The 14,722-nt window shown below is 41.1% G+C and overlaps 1 protein-coding gene across 4 annotated transcripts in view; it reads left to right on the top strand.

Moving 5' to 3' along the window:
* The window catches only part of STARD13 (StAR related lipid transfer domain containing 13), a 293,516-nt gene that overhangs the window by 204,167 nt on the left and 74,627 nt on the right, over positions 1–14,722 (top strand). The window contains exon 1 of one of the 4 annotated variants that reach the window (XM_018071075.3): positions 13,449–13,744. The exons of the other annotated variants lie outside the window; for them this stretch is intronic. The gene's annotated coding sequence lies outside the window, so the exon portion shown is untranslated. Of the gene's footprint in view, positions 1–13,448; positions 13,745–14,722 lie in introns of those variants that run through there. 4 annotated transcript variants of the gene reach the window in all.

The following is a 14,722-nucleotide window of genomic DNA, read 5'->3' as shown; positions in this document are numbered from 1 at the left end:
TCTTTAAAATCCATTTAAAGAGCAAATCACAGGCCTCTGAAAAGAGAGGCAGGAAAATCTTAAAAGCATGAAATTCAGTGATTTGGAATAAAGGAAGCTTAAAACAGACAACATCTGTTGTTTTCAATCCCATGGGATTTTCTGTTTTTTTTTTCCAAATCCCAGCCCTTAATGAAGAGCAATGTCAGATTGAGAAAGAAAAAAAGTTGTTTATACAAAATTAGAAATGTGTCTGGAAATCTGAAATCCTTGAGTATGTAAGTCAGCATCTGCTCCAGATCTCTCTTTGCTAATGGAGAGAGGTCCAAGTATTGTGTCGTCACAGCAGTTTACAAGTACTACCATATATTTAATCAATCTACCTCCTTGCTGGAGGAAAAAGATTTTAATTTAAGTTTTAAAGGCCAAAACCTGCTGCAGAATTGGACCCAAAGGCTAAGTGGAATCACCATGGCATATACAATAGCATAGGCTACTAAAATGGTTGTGGGATCACATAATTTCAGGGAAATGCAAAATTTTTCCAAGAATAACCAGGGTTATTAAGATATTGCTAAAAATAGTCTTTTATAGTCAACAGATTTTTTAATACTAAATTTCAACATACTAAGTAGATGCATATGTACATTACATTCTGTCAAAATAACTTCTGGTATAAACTTTGTTTTCTTAAGGTTTCGGAAAACTTTAAAGCAGTTCTGAAGTACTAAGTCAACATACCACTGTCTTAACAATGTCATAGCTGGCACTGCAGAATTCTTCAAGTATCCTGTGGTTTCTACCTTTAGCGTTAGAAAAGGAAGTGTAAAGAAAAGGAATCTGAAAATGGCTGCAACACTTCACACTTTCTGTTGCTGCAGTTCTAGGAGTATCCTTTTGTCAGGATAATCTCATCGCATGCATTGTGCCATATTTTTATACATTGAGCCATGAAGTCAGACAAGGAAATTGCCAAATTATATCACAGTCTGTAAACAAAGTGACCTGCTATGCAGCTCTCTGGCTTAAGAGGAGAATAGAGTTGGTTGTGCCAAGTAAACCTGAGCTTTTTTGCCGTAAGACTATCCCCAAAAATTTAAATTCTGTCCTGCTTGTGAGAGAAAGTTCATGCACCTCCACCTCTGTGAGGGAAACCAGGGAGAAATCTTTGGATGCTGTTAGCAGTCAGTCTTGACTGGAGGGATCTGTCTTAAGTTATCACTATTCCTCGGTCAGCAAGATCACAAGTGCCACCAAGCCCATATACCTTCCTCTTCTGAAAATCCAATTACTGTCCTTTTTTCAATCACACGTCTTGCCTATGTCATTTGTTGCTCTTGCAACCTTTCCACTGTTCTTCAGGGCTCTTCTGCAGTCCAGTCAAAGTTCCCTTCTTGCTCAAGGCATTGACAAACCCGACGCTTGTTGACTCTCCATCCCAGTTGCCTTTGACTGCCACATAACATTCGAGCACTTGTTTACCCACTTGCAAAGACCTGTAAATGGCAGGTCATGTTAACATTAAGGATCTTCCACTCTTTGCTGTCCAGAGGTACAAAGCTGGGCTGCTGAAACTTGATGTCCCAGGGAAAAAGATTTTGAAGGATAACTGCATGCCCCTCTCAGGGCTGGTCGAGCCATTGTAGTTCACTCCCTGGACACATGCAGAAAGAGACATGCACAGAGCTCTAATAGCCTCCCTCTTCCCCCCAGTAATTATAGTCCTATTTGCCTAGCCAAATGAAGAGCTGGCATGCTGAAATGGAGGCTGAAGGGCACATAGTGCTAGACAGGTCTTTCCCTTTGCACATATATACTATTACATGTCTATGGCAATAATATTCTAATTTGTCCGTGAACTGCACTGAGGAGTACTTTCAAAATATACATCTCTCTTAAGCTCCTTTGCAGGGTTTTTACAAGGAGCATGTGTATGGAAAGAATTCAAAAGCTCTGGAGTGCATCACAGATACGTTTGTTAAAGCAATGTGTGTTTGGCGTTTAATTGTTGGTGGACTGTAAAGTAATGAAAAACTTAGACATGTAACTTCAGCTTTGATTTCTGTTCTTATTAATGCTGCTACCACATCTCTGATACAGCTGAGTTGTATTGGTACAAGGAAAGATTAGCTAGCTTTATTAATGATGCTGATACAGATATTTTATTAAGGTTCTTATTATTTTTGCTTATCTTTGACTGCTCTGAGAGTTTTGTATGCAAGTAAAAAGAAGGGGCATTAACTCTGTGGTAAAGCCACTGAATCAGTTTAATATTGACAGCTTTATCTGGACTTAAGCCACTGGATATAGGATCCAAATCTGAGCTGACTTCTGACAGTGAGCACGTAGGTGGGGTTTTTTTGTGAATTTGGTACTGTTTCAATGTTTGCAGTAGTCTTGTAAGTCTAGATGGTTTAAGATTCATTCCCTGTGTGAGCTGACCATCTGCTCTCGGTAATTGCAAATTCGCTTCCAGTATTAATGAACTGTTCCTATGTTCTTGCATTTCTCTAAAATGCCTCAAGCAACTGTTCCTTCCTCACATGGAAAAGTCACAGCAGCTGTGGGATTCACAAGGACTTCAGTGCTTGTCTCTTGCTACACTTCTGGCAGCAAACCGCAAAGTGCAAATAACTTTTGTAACTGCATAATAACTGCAAACCCATTAAGTGTAACTTCTGTGACACTGGAAAAAAAAACAACTTGCTTTAAAAGAGCCCTAATGGGATTAGAGACTGTGTGACCACCTGGGGTTGCTCTCAGGGCTGCCTAACTGGAACATGTTAGAGATAAGGACCCAGCTTTTCATTGAACTTTGGCCAAAGGGACTGCATAATGCCCAGTGGGGCTGGAAGTGTGAGGTGGGGGTGTGCTTCCCCATCTCTAGGTACCCCCCTCCCTCCCAGTCACCTTCTAAGGTGGAAAAATGCTCATGCCACTTCCCACATTTTTCTTTTGCTAACAAACCAACAGAATTCTGTTTTCTTAACAAAAAAAAAATGTTGTCTTCATGAATGCAGCCAAATCTGTCTTAAATTTATTTCCCTTCCTTTGATATAGGACCGGTCTCGGTAAGAGCTCGGCACTGCTTAGCACACTGCTTCCCAGCACACTGGTTTGCTGCGCAGCGTGTGCTGCACCCTGCACAAACTGTGTGCTGGTCTCCTCCCACTCTGGAGCTGCAGCCATAGCATGAGCATGGTGTGGGCATCCCTGCATGGTGTGGGCATCCCTGTGCGCTGTATGGGGATGAGCCAAGTGCCGCAACTGGAGGGTCCCCATCAGACCATGCTGAGAGGGTAGACAGCCTCAGCCGACCAGGGCATCAACCAAAACACTGTCTCCTGCACTGAGGTACTTAACAACAACTACTGCTAAATATCCTTATAAAATGCAGAAGCCAAAATCCTCTTCCACACTGAGCTGGCCAACTGTACATTTGGACACTAACTACCTGATCACTAGTTTCTTGTAGAACAGCCAGCAAAGGACAAAGTGGCACTTGGAGTTTGCCTAATTCCTTAATTCTTTTGAGGTATCTGACCTCCAACCAGAACATACTTAAACTCTCAAACCCCAGTTTTAATAGATTGTTTCACCACAAGGTTGCCAAGTACTTGAGAGCAATACAAGAAAGAGGAATATATATACTTTTTCACTAAGGTCATTGGTTTTTATTGGGCTGCCCTGAAATTTTATATTAGGAATTGTGTGACATTTATGCTGTTTAATGATCTGTGGCACAAGTGTGGAACATGACAGAGGTTGCAGAAGACACAAAAGTATTTAACTAATCCAGATGGCAGAACATAAAGGAACTTAAACGGAATATAATTAAGCTAGGTATATGGACAGCACAATGGCAGATGAAATTCAATATTGCAGAAAGCAGGGAAATCAATAACTGCAAAGAATAATCTGATCTACACTGACCCTTTGTAGTTTTCTAGATAACCTGTCACAAATTAAGCTTGCAAGAAGACATTTAGATGTGATTTCCAGCCCTAGGCTCTGTAGCGGCCATGTTCCTGCACCTCCTGTGGAAGTCTGAGTTTAATGTCCTCCCTTAGAGCACAGCTCTGTGCAGGTCTTGTCTCCTAGTTTTTGTCTGTTTCCCTGTGTCTCTCACGGAGGGGTGTGATATAATCTCTGAATAACCAGAGAACCCTAGTTTGGAGTCAAACTGGAGAAACTGCATATTGCTTCTTTTTATTATGCTATCCCTGTGGGTTTCTCAGCATACTGTGGAACACCCTCGGGTTTCTTCCCCACACACCAGCCTTCACAGTGTTTTCTCTGTGCATATATGTTTGTTGCTGCAGCTCTCCAGTGAACTCTGCTCATTAAATCACCCTCACACTTAACATCCTTTCTGTTGACTAGTGCAGCTTGCCAGGCTCCAGTGAGTGATGTTCAAAAGGAATAATTGATTTTAAAAGTGGCCCATTATGTTTGACTCCTCATTGTTTACCTTGGGCTTGTCATGGAGGAGTAGCTTCCCTCCAGCCAGCTGCATCTACATCATGTGCTCCTCCTTCTCATCTTCCTCATAATCCTCCTCCTCAATCTCCTCTATGAGTTTTCAGTGTGGGTGAGCAGACCTGGCTACCCACAGCACATCCTACTGCTCGCACTGGCCTGCCAGGGCTGGGATGCCTCACTGTACGAAGAAACTGTTAAGATTTTAATGTGAGAAGAAAAAATGTCTGATTTCTGGTGCTTCCTATTCCTCATCTCCTCTTAACTAGATTCCAACAGCAGGGCCAGGGCAGACATAAGGGCTTCACGGCCTCTAGTGGGCAGCGGCCAGAGTTGCAGGACTTTCCAGCTAGTACCTAAATCCGTGGAAAACTTCATTTTTAAAAAATCAGAATATGTCTGCCCTGGTTTCCTATGAAAACAAGGCTTATGCAGACACTCTGTGTGCACTGTCTCCACACCCTTGGCAGCTCTGGAGCCTGAATTCAGGTTGATTTGACAGATGTGCAGAGATTTCACAATCTCTAGCATTTGTGTCAATAAGTGTGCCTGCGTCAAGGAGAAACTTTTACCTCGCTTCTTAACAGCAAGACTATTGCTGTACAACTTCACAAAGCACAAGACAACAAAAATAACGGCATCGGAGAGAGATTTCTTGTATGGAAAAAGCTGCTTTGAAATGCCTTCTGAATCGTGCTTGTTCATGTGCTCATAGAAGTCCTGACCCTTAGTTTTGTTTGATAATTTGGTTATTGTAGACTTTAAAAACATATCACTTCCATGGCATGTCAGATAGTCCTTCTGGGGAAGGAGAGGGGGGACTCTCCTGGTTCCTGATACTGCCCAGACCATCACAGCACACTGCCTGCTTTGTCACTTATAAACGTAACTGGGGCTTGAAAGATCCAAATATTGTATTTTCTTTCTGGTTTTGGCTTCCCTATTCAGACTGGTTTATAACAGCAGTCATTAAAATATAGCAAATAAAAATGAAGCTAATAGATAGATTCTTCTTCAGAGTTCAGAGAAGCTGTTCTCATATGTCAGTAAGAACAAAGGAATGAATTTAGATCACTTAAAATGAAGAAAAACTTTTCTGCAAAATGGTTGCACATATGATACCTTTTCTTCTCCTTGTTTTTGCTTGGCTCTTTAAAGAGAGGAGAAAAGATATGACTGGACTGCATGCTCACTTCAGGTTAATCCAACAATACAGGCAGTCATTCAAGTGAACAAAATGGAAGTGTATTGTCTCCTTCATTACATCTCACTTCTTGTAACATCTCATTTTTGTTTGACAACCTCTTTCTCAAGTCACATATGGTGAATGCCTTGGTTTGCTTAGAGCATCTGAAAGTATTTTTTAAACATAGTGAAACAGTTTTAGGTTGAAGCTGTAAGAAGATGATCTGTAAGTGTACCAGGAGTAGTTAGGGTCTGACTTTTCATTTTAGAAGCACTCATTTCTCATGTGTTACAAACACTTGAAATGACAAAAATTACTTGTAATGGCTTTTCTGAGTTCATACCACAAATGCCAAGCCTGCAAAGACTGAAAATGACTCACATGGAACCATTCAGATTTGTCCTTGGATACAGAGTATCTCACAGAGGTTGCTTTTTTTCCCTCTCATTTTTCCTAGAAGTGACTTATAAAAACAAAACTACAATGTGGCCTCTTTGTGCTAGGAAGTCTTTCTTGCTTTTGCCAAGAGAGTTAGAGGAGGATAAGGCCAAGTGTGGCATCATACAGCTGTGGTACACAGAAATATGTCTAATTGGGACCATCTTAGGAAGTAGTAGAGTGTTGTAATTAAATCAAATATTGATGTCTCTGACTTTTCTGAAAAATCCTTTCTATCTGCTCCCTTGTACTAAGGCTCATCAATTCTAAAACCCAATAGTGGCCTCTGCCTTGGCTACATTGGTTGTAAACAATAGTCTCACGTGTCTGGGTACCTTCCCAGCACTGACATACATAATCTAGACCCTTAATCAAATCGCGTTTTGCAGAAAATTAGTTTGGGAGAATCCATCATTTTCTTTGCCCAAAGCTACCTAATATACTGCTAGTTTTTGCTTTTCTTTCATTTTCCTCCCTTTGTAAATCATGCTAAAAGGTCTGGAGGACAATGGTAATAGAAATATGATTAGTAAAGATTTTTGTGCGTGTGTGTGTTGAAAGAAACAAATTTGTCAATAGCACAACTTACCAAAACAAAAAAAAAGCTAGTGCTTTGGATTTCAGAAAGGTCAGGGAAACAATGTTTCATTACTCAATCATGCTGAGTTTTGCTCAGAAAGAAACCTTACATGTTTAAAAATTAAATTTTATAGCCGGAAATAGTCACAAGCCAGACTTGTTTGCTTTCTCTTCAGCCAGTGGGAGGATGGGAGAATCACACGCTGAGGGGCACCACTAACATAGAAATTCATGCCCATTCCCCGAAGTGCTTGTTAAAAGTAAACCTCTGATTTCTTGATTACAGCTTTTTAAGCTCCAGAACAGTTCCTCAGATGAGTTGTCAGTATGTAAGCATTTTTTTCTGCTGATATTTGAGGCAGGGCTGTGCAGAAAAACTTTTCCATGATAAGAAACGCTGCTTATTAATTTAACAAATCTCACCTTAAAATCTCTGGGAAAGGCATGATACTCTGCAAAAGGTGAGGTAAGTCTTCTAGCCATGTTTGGAGTTGGTTTTGTTGCAGAAGGCTGGAGGTCTTATGTATATGGATGTGTTGTGAAGACTTCATGTTTTCACTAAAAGTGAAAGAGGAGGTGCTGGGACATTCATTACTGCCCAAACTCCAGTCTGCAGTAGTTTAACTAGTAAAAAACTTGTACCAGGATAGCTGCTTTGTGGAGAACTCTGCTTATCTGTTTTCATGAGTATGGCTATGAATTTTTGCATGTAAATATGAGAACTGAGTTACCATAGGGTATTTAAGGCCTGACATACTTCACTCAACACACTTTCTATGAAGAGGCTTTCAGATGTTGTAAATGTTCTGCCCATAATTAAAAGAAAATATGCATGTAGATACTGCTTTTTACTTCTGGTCAGACCTTAAGAATATTAGTATTGGTAGCATGTCAACTTTGAGATGCCATATATCCTACCGAATTACCTTGATATATTTGACATAGTCTCAGATCCTACTTGCTCATAAACGAGGTGCTTGGGAATACAGCAGTCTTGTCAGATAAATTACCTGAAATAGTCATAGACCTGGCATTGAGATATGATTGTGAAAAATCTATACTTAGGGCTGTGGCACAGTTGGTACCTTAACCACAGGTGCTGTGAGAGACAGAAGAAACATCACCCTGGGCTGTGATCATACATACCTGATTTCAGAAACTTCAGCAGTTCAGCTAGAGCAGCATTTGGAAGGAGACCCTTGAAGTTTTAGGCAGTACTGGATGTGTTCTTGGTCTTTTACTGCTCCCCAAGCCAGTGGTACTCTAGCACCTGGCTGAGTGTTTGTGGAATACTGTTTCCATATGTATTAGTGCTCAAAACCATTAAGTGTTCCACAGCTTTTTTACAAGAGGAGTAATTACATCCTGGCGGCAGAAATTACTCCTGCTGTTTAATTTGGAAACCATATTCTTTGCTTCCAGTCTTATGTTGTTACACAGCAAAGAGTAGGTGCATTTTCTGCCCGGGGTAGTGGCACTTCTCTCTGACATGTCCATGGGGAATGATAGCGATGATGGTGCTGTCCCTCAGGGTGACATTTCAGGTTTGTGACTGTGTTAATTTTAAACAGTGCAGGCATATAGCTTGAGAAATCCAACTTTTATTCACAGCAACAAAAATATCTTTTCTAGCTCTCATTTCCCTGCAGGAGGGATGCTGGGCCAGCCCCCAGGTGCACTGGGTCTTGAAGCAAATGCTGATGCTAAACTTTTCTCTCTTACTCTCTCTTAAAGCCATTTATATACAGAAGGAAACTAGCACCCTAGATGATTATTATCTGTTAATTGTGTTTTTAATTACTGATTTTCAGGACACCCAGTTAACTTTTTTGCTGAAAACAAGATTTTTTCTCTTCCTCCAAAGCAAACCAGTGATTCATACTTTCATATAAACTTCTTAGAAAGTTTGACTCATGTAGCAATTCCAAGAATTTTTATTTCTGAGCTCTTTCAAGCATTTGAACAATGAAATGAAATACCATGCCTCTGTCATGCGCAAAGTGAACCTCATGTCAAACAGGGCTCCTGTCATTGAAGTACAACAAGTGCCATTTTCAGGGCCCTTGAGATGCCTTGTCCCACAGCATCCCCTTAGAGAGAGCACACAGCTTTGCTCTCCTAGGTCCCAGCCTGCAGGAGCTGAGAGTGAGGAGGAATCATAGAATCATGAATCGAGTTTGGCACTGCTGGTCCCTGGGATGGGAAAAACGTTGGGGAACAGAGCTTCCTGAAGAGTGTTGGGAATCAGGATGGAATTTATCACCCAGTTTGATCAAGCCAAAGGGAGTTGCTCTGGGCTGGGCTCTGAGAGCCCCTGCTTTGCAGGGAGGCAGGCAGGTAGATCAGCAGTCATTCAGTCGCGTGATGAGTAAAGCAGAAAGGCACTGCTTGACTTTCATAAGTGAGACTCAAGCCGTAGAGTTTGAAGTTGAAAAACATTTATTTTGGCTATTAAAGGAAACACATGTGACACAGAGATATGCCATGTAAACTCCAGAGATTTTCCAGCGGAAGAAAGACTAAATGAGTACCAAGTATAATTGAGAGAGGTTTTTCTGAAAAATTAGTTAGGTAATACATATTTTGATCCTTCAAAGAATGTGTTTCATATTAAAATGTGAAAGTCTATGGCTTTCTCATCAGGTGGAGACAGTACAACTGTCCTACTTTATGTAACAACTGCAATAGTAAATTAATGACAAATAGTTCAGGATACATTTGAGAAATGGCAGTCAGAGGTAAGAGCATCTATTCCATGAAAACTGTCCAGGAGGAAAAGCCCCGCTCAACATATTATCATTCCAATTTTCTGCTTTAGATGGTAAGTTTTCAAATTGCTTTTTTATTTTGATTTTGTCTTGAAATATCCATTTTGATGCGGAATTTCAAAGAGTAATAACCCAGTATTATTTTTCCTTTCCCCTCGTCTTTTTGCTGAAAGTGATGCAGCACTTTATATTCTCCCATCTCTGTAGCTTCTCAAATTCCATAATCTTTAGGAGAAAATATGAGTGTGTTTGTAGGGGAAACCTGAAAACAGGTACCAGGTCTGTTCCTGGTAGCACAAAATAAAACCATTGCTTCGAGTTCTCCTCCAGACTCTGCCAAGGTTAGCACAGGACATGCAATAATAAAGTGGGATGAAGGGAAGGGGGCAAGTGGTAGGGCACTGACTCCATGTACCCTTCCTCTGCAGGCAACTCAGTCTGCAGTTGTACAGTGGTTATTGGTGGCATGGTGGCACGATTAGGGGACAGCAGCAGGAAGTGCTGGCATAGTCCAGGAGATTGGCAGTTGGGAGTGATAGAGGAGATCAACAACTTGAGTGTGTTTGCAGACTGGAGAATAATTGCTCCCAAAATGTGGCCTGGCAATGCAGCCAGATGATGGGCTCCATCTGGCAATGTATTTCCACAGAAGAGGTGGGTACATGGCCCAAGGGGGCCCATCAGCAATGCTGTGCTCAGTTGTCATTCCCCATTCAACTTGCGTCAGCCCCCATTCAGCTTGCGTCAGTGGATTCAGAAAAGCTCTTAGAAGGGAAATGGGTTTTTTATCAAAGAAGACTGAAACAAGGCTGTGCTAAAGACTGAAGTCTCCAGGATCCCAAGGTCTTTAGGCTGATCTCGTTGCCTTCAACTGGATGATGAAAACCGATAAGGCAAAAAAAGCCTTTGAACTGGAGGACTGTGTAGCTCAGCTGTGAGGAAATTTCAGCTGAAAATGGGTGTCACAACTATCAGAGGAGGAAGGCTGCAGAATAGTGGTGGGGAGGCAAACATGAGTGCTCATCTTCATAGATAAGCATCTTCATCATGCTCATCTTTCCATCAGTGTCCTCTTCTTCTCAAGGAGCTTGAGGCATTTCCATATCTATCTAGTGTCTCATGCATTCTGTCTTAGCAAAACAAAATCTGACAGTAAGAAGAAGTAATATGTTTGTGAGTATCCTAAGGTTTTAAGATGCAAAATGCAAGGTTTTTAGTAATTCCGTTTACCACATTTTAAGCAAATACGTTGCAGTCAGAGTGCTTTAAACTATTAAAACGTTTCCCTGGACAGCTTCATGGTAGAACGCTTGGCATATTAAATATATTCAACTCCCGAAAAACAGTCCAGGGCCAAGCAGGTATAACTATCCTGGTTGCATGCAGAAGTCTGAGCTCTTCTAATTACAGTTCACTGGAGGAAAATGGTAACTCATTTATTCTTCCTCCTTCCCCACCCAGTGCAGTAGTGGGGAGCTGAAGCTATTTGTGAACTTGGTGTTTCAGTAAGGTAAGATTCTGTGGCCACCTTGTGTTCAGCCATACTGGGCTACTGTAGGGCTGTGTTCACAATTAGTAAAGAGTGTGTCCCAGTAGAAAATTTGCAGAGAGAAACAATCCTGATAAACCAACATCTGTGCTAGCACATTTGTTGCTTTATTGTGGATGTACTCTGGTTTGAGCCTCTGAACTGAACACTCACTAGTGGTAGCAGCAGATCTTCCCTTTCATCCCCAGGGAACTCAATGCCCTGTCTGGAACTAAAGCTCATGGAGGATGAGCTTTATTTATATTTATATTTCTTCTCACCTGCAACAAGCTTTTTTTCTTGTAATTCAGGTGATGACCAACCAAAGAAAGAGGAAATCTTGTCCTATGTACCATAACATTACCCCAGACATTAAAATTCTCTATAGAAGTCCTGGGAAGATCTCCATCTGTATAGTGCATGTCACGCTGTCTCCTCTTACAACCTTTGCTAGAGATTCAAAATTCTGTTATTATTCAAGTGAGTATGTACTACTGATAGGTCTCATTTATGGATTTTCAAGTACACTTTAAAGGTCAAACAAATAATTTTAATCAGTCGTGGGGGTTTTTTGACAGCTGGTAAGTATTGAATGTACGGCAGCACCTGGAAAGCGGATTTGCTATATTTATCATTACATATTTGGATTGGTGCAGGAATAGTGCTTTGCCCACGCTCATTTCATTCTCCATCATCAAATTACTGGAAGTGGTCAACCAGTGCATCCACAGGAGAGCACTGTCGTTGCAGCACTTCAGATCTGAGTCACAGCTTGAACACAGGCCCAGGACCTGTTCTTATGGCTGTTGGTTAAAAGAGTAGTAGCTGCATTGGAGTGGTGTTGTCCTTGGCTCAGAGCATTCCTGTCTACTTAATCCATACTGTTTTCTCCTAGGCTGCTGGGCTAGCAACCATTTGGAAATTGGTCTAGTATAGTTGTTCTGAAATTCTTGTGTGCAGACCACTTGGAGAGCTGTCAAATCACAGGGTGACAACAGACTGTTCTCACTTACTGTCTGCAGAACTGCAAGCAAAGGAAATGAGAATATTTTCCCACTTCAACAATATCAGTCATGGACTAGGAGCAAGGCTTGAGCTCGGGTGCTGTGACATCAGCTTCTATCATGTGAACCAGAGGGCTAACTGCAGTGCTTATGGGAGCAGTAGTCCATTAGAGACAGGCAGCAAGGCTGACCAGCCTCAGCATGAAACTGAGGAGATTCTTCAGCTTAGGGAAAAAGTAGAGTTCAAATGGGATCTGACAGAAGCCTATGAAGTCATCTATCGTGTGGAAAAACTGAACTTGAGAGAACTGTGGGGCATGTAATGAAGTGGTTAGAGAGTTGGAGTAAGTAGACAGAAGTGCTTTTTTTGGTGTTTTTCCACTGTGTTTTTGGAACATGTAGGTTTGGGTGGAAGAGACTCAAAAAAGGGATGAGTTCCACTCACAGAAGACTAGTGATGCAGTAGTCCAGCTCCAGCAGCTGCCTGGGAAAGGTCGTGGGTCCCAGCTTGCCGGGAGTTAAGCGACACGTGGGAAAGAGCTGCTGTCAGCCAAGGCTGCTCTTGCACACTTCCCTGAGCTGAAATCTGAGGAGTTCTTCATTGAGCCTACAGCAGCAGCTCAGCTGCTCTTCAGTGTGGGCAGCAGGTCAGGGGAGCTCATGTGCGACCAGGGCACACTCAACTGTTTATGAGGAAGGAATTGGTTTTAGCCCTGACAATACTTTCAGCTGGGATGTGGCTCTCACCATAGAAAAACCCCAGAGAGAACACCAGGACTTTGCAGCCCACTCAGACTGTATCCAGATCTGCCCAGTCATTTTTCATTTCCACAGCACAGTTTCTTATAAAGATCTGGAGGGTGGAGGATTAGAACAACTTACAGTTTACAGAAACTCAGCTCTGTTTTGCTGTGTTCATGGGAACAAAGCTTGTAGTGCTGATTTTATGGTACCACCTAGCTTTTATACTCTGCTCTTTGTTAAACATGATAATGAGTTCAGCGCTGTGTAGTGCACTTAGTGCTGTGTAGAAAATAAAAGTATTTCCTCCCCACACTTCAAAAGAGTTGCTGCGATGTTAAAGGCTTTTTCAAGCTTAGGGCTGCTAGCCTAAACAGTATGTACACTGGACTAGTCTGTCAAAAAGCTCTGTATTGCAAATGTAAATTTATTTTTGTAAGAATGAGAAGCTCCTGTTCAAAGCAGAACACTATATAAAGCAGTTCACCAAGGCAGTATGTTTTACCATATTTCCACCCCCCGGAACAGAGGGGAGTTTTGCATTACATTAATCACCACCTAAGCCCTGAAGGTCACAATTATCTGGCCACTATTTTTCAGTATTAGTGATTTTAGTACATGATTAACTTTCATGTGTGCATCATTAAGATGAGGAATTGTTTTTGAAGTTTCAAATAGAGCAGCAGGTCTTAGCTGTAGTATTTGCCATAGTTGCTTAGCCACTGTTAAAAGGGATGATTTATAGAAAATCCAGCTGTGAGTTTTCGTTTCTTCAAGAGCAGGAGGCGGGACTAGAAACCAACCTAAAACCAAGTGGAGCATTGATCAGAGTAGAAATTATGTAGAGCTCAGCTCTGCAGACAACAGCTAAGCATCGTGGAAGTATTAGCTGGCAGCGATAAGGAGGCGGAAGCAGAGCTCGGTGACAGAGGAGCCATCTGTCAGGAACTGGGAATCCGATTTCAGGAGAGCAGAAAATGAAGTAAAGAAGAAAGTGATTTTGGTTCAAAGGTACAGTGAAGCCCAAGGATATCTGTGGACAGTAAGTTTCTATACTGTAACAGGGAAGTTTAATACAGCAGCTATTACTGTTTGAAAGGGCTTTTCAGCTTTGAAAACAGACATAAGTAGCTTTTACTTAAAGTTTTTATTTATTTGTAAGATGTAAGTCAGCTTATCTGTTTGAGGTGGCTTGTTTAAAAACTTGTAAACAAACTTTAAAACTGCTGATGTCCATCACTTCAGAGGGTGGTTTTTGTTTAATAAGGTCATCTCCTGTCAAGAATAAAATTTGTTCAAAACCTTTCAAAAAATATCTTAGAAGAAAAGACTGCTTTGGCCCCATTTGCGAGGTGGAAAAGGGTAGGCAAGAATATTTTTTCTGGAAAGGGGAAAGGAGTTCCCACCCAAATAGATCTAAACTAACTGGAACTGCAGTGTATAAACAGCCCAGGGCTAAATCCTACCCTCAGTTACACTGATGTAAGTTAGGTTTGAGTCTACTGCAGTTAATAAAATTACTCTTGATTTAATTAAGGATAGAATTTGGTTGCACATTTCTTAATAATGAAAAAACCCCATGGTTCTTTCCAAAGTGCATTTCATGTTAACAGATTATTAAGGACTTGCTTGAAAATATGTTAAAATTAATTGTAAACTCACACTGTCATGCATCTTCTGTCATATATTTGTATCCTTCTTTGAAATTAGCACAAAAGCCAGCATGAGATATTGTAAGCAATCCTATTATTTCTTTTTAGCAGTTTCTTAGATAAGGTTTACATTGCTTATAATTTCATTCTTGCATCAGTTCGGTGGCTTGTATTGGGGGTGATATGCTTTAATCCCAAAATGGTTTGTGAAGCTCCAGCTGGGACTGATAAGGCAATATTAGCTGTAACAGAAAAGTGTCAAAGTTTTGTATGAAACCCCAAACTGTCTTACTGGGAGTGAAACTGTTCTATTACAAATTGTACAGAAAAATTACTCTTGTTGCTGTGGTTTTAGTGTACAAGTTAGA

The sequence above is a fragment of the Manacus vitellinus genome, unplaced genomic scaffold (assembly GCF_001715985.3).
Source record: "Manacus vitellinus isolate BGI_N305 unplaced genomic scaffold, ASM171598v3 scaffold_2_pilon, whole genome shotgun sequence".
Taxonomy (NCBI): domain Eukaryota; kingdom Metazoa; phylum Chordata; class Aves; order Passeriformes; family Pipridae; genus Manacus; species Manacus vitellinus.
This window is presented reverse-complemented; position numbering and strand designations above follow the sequence as displayed.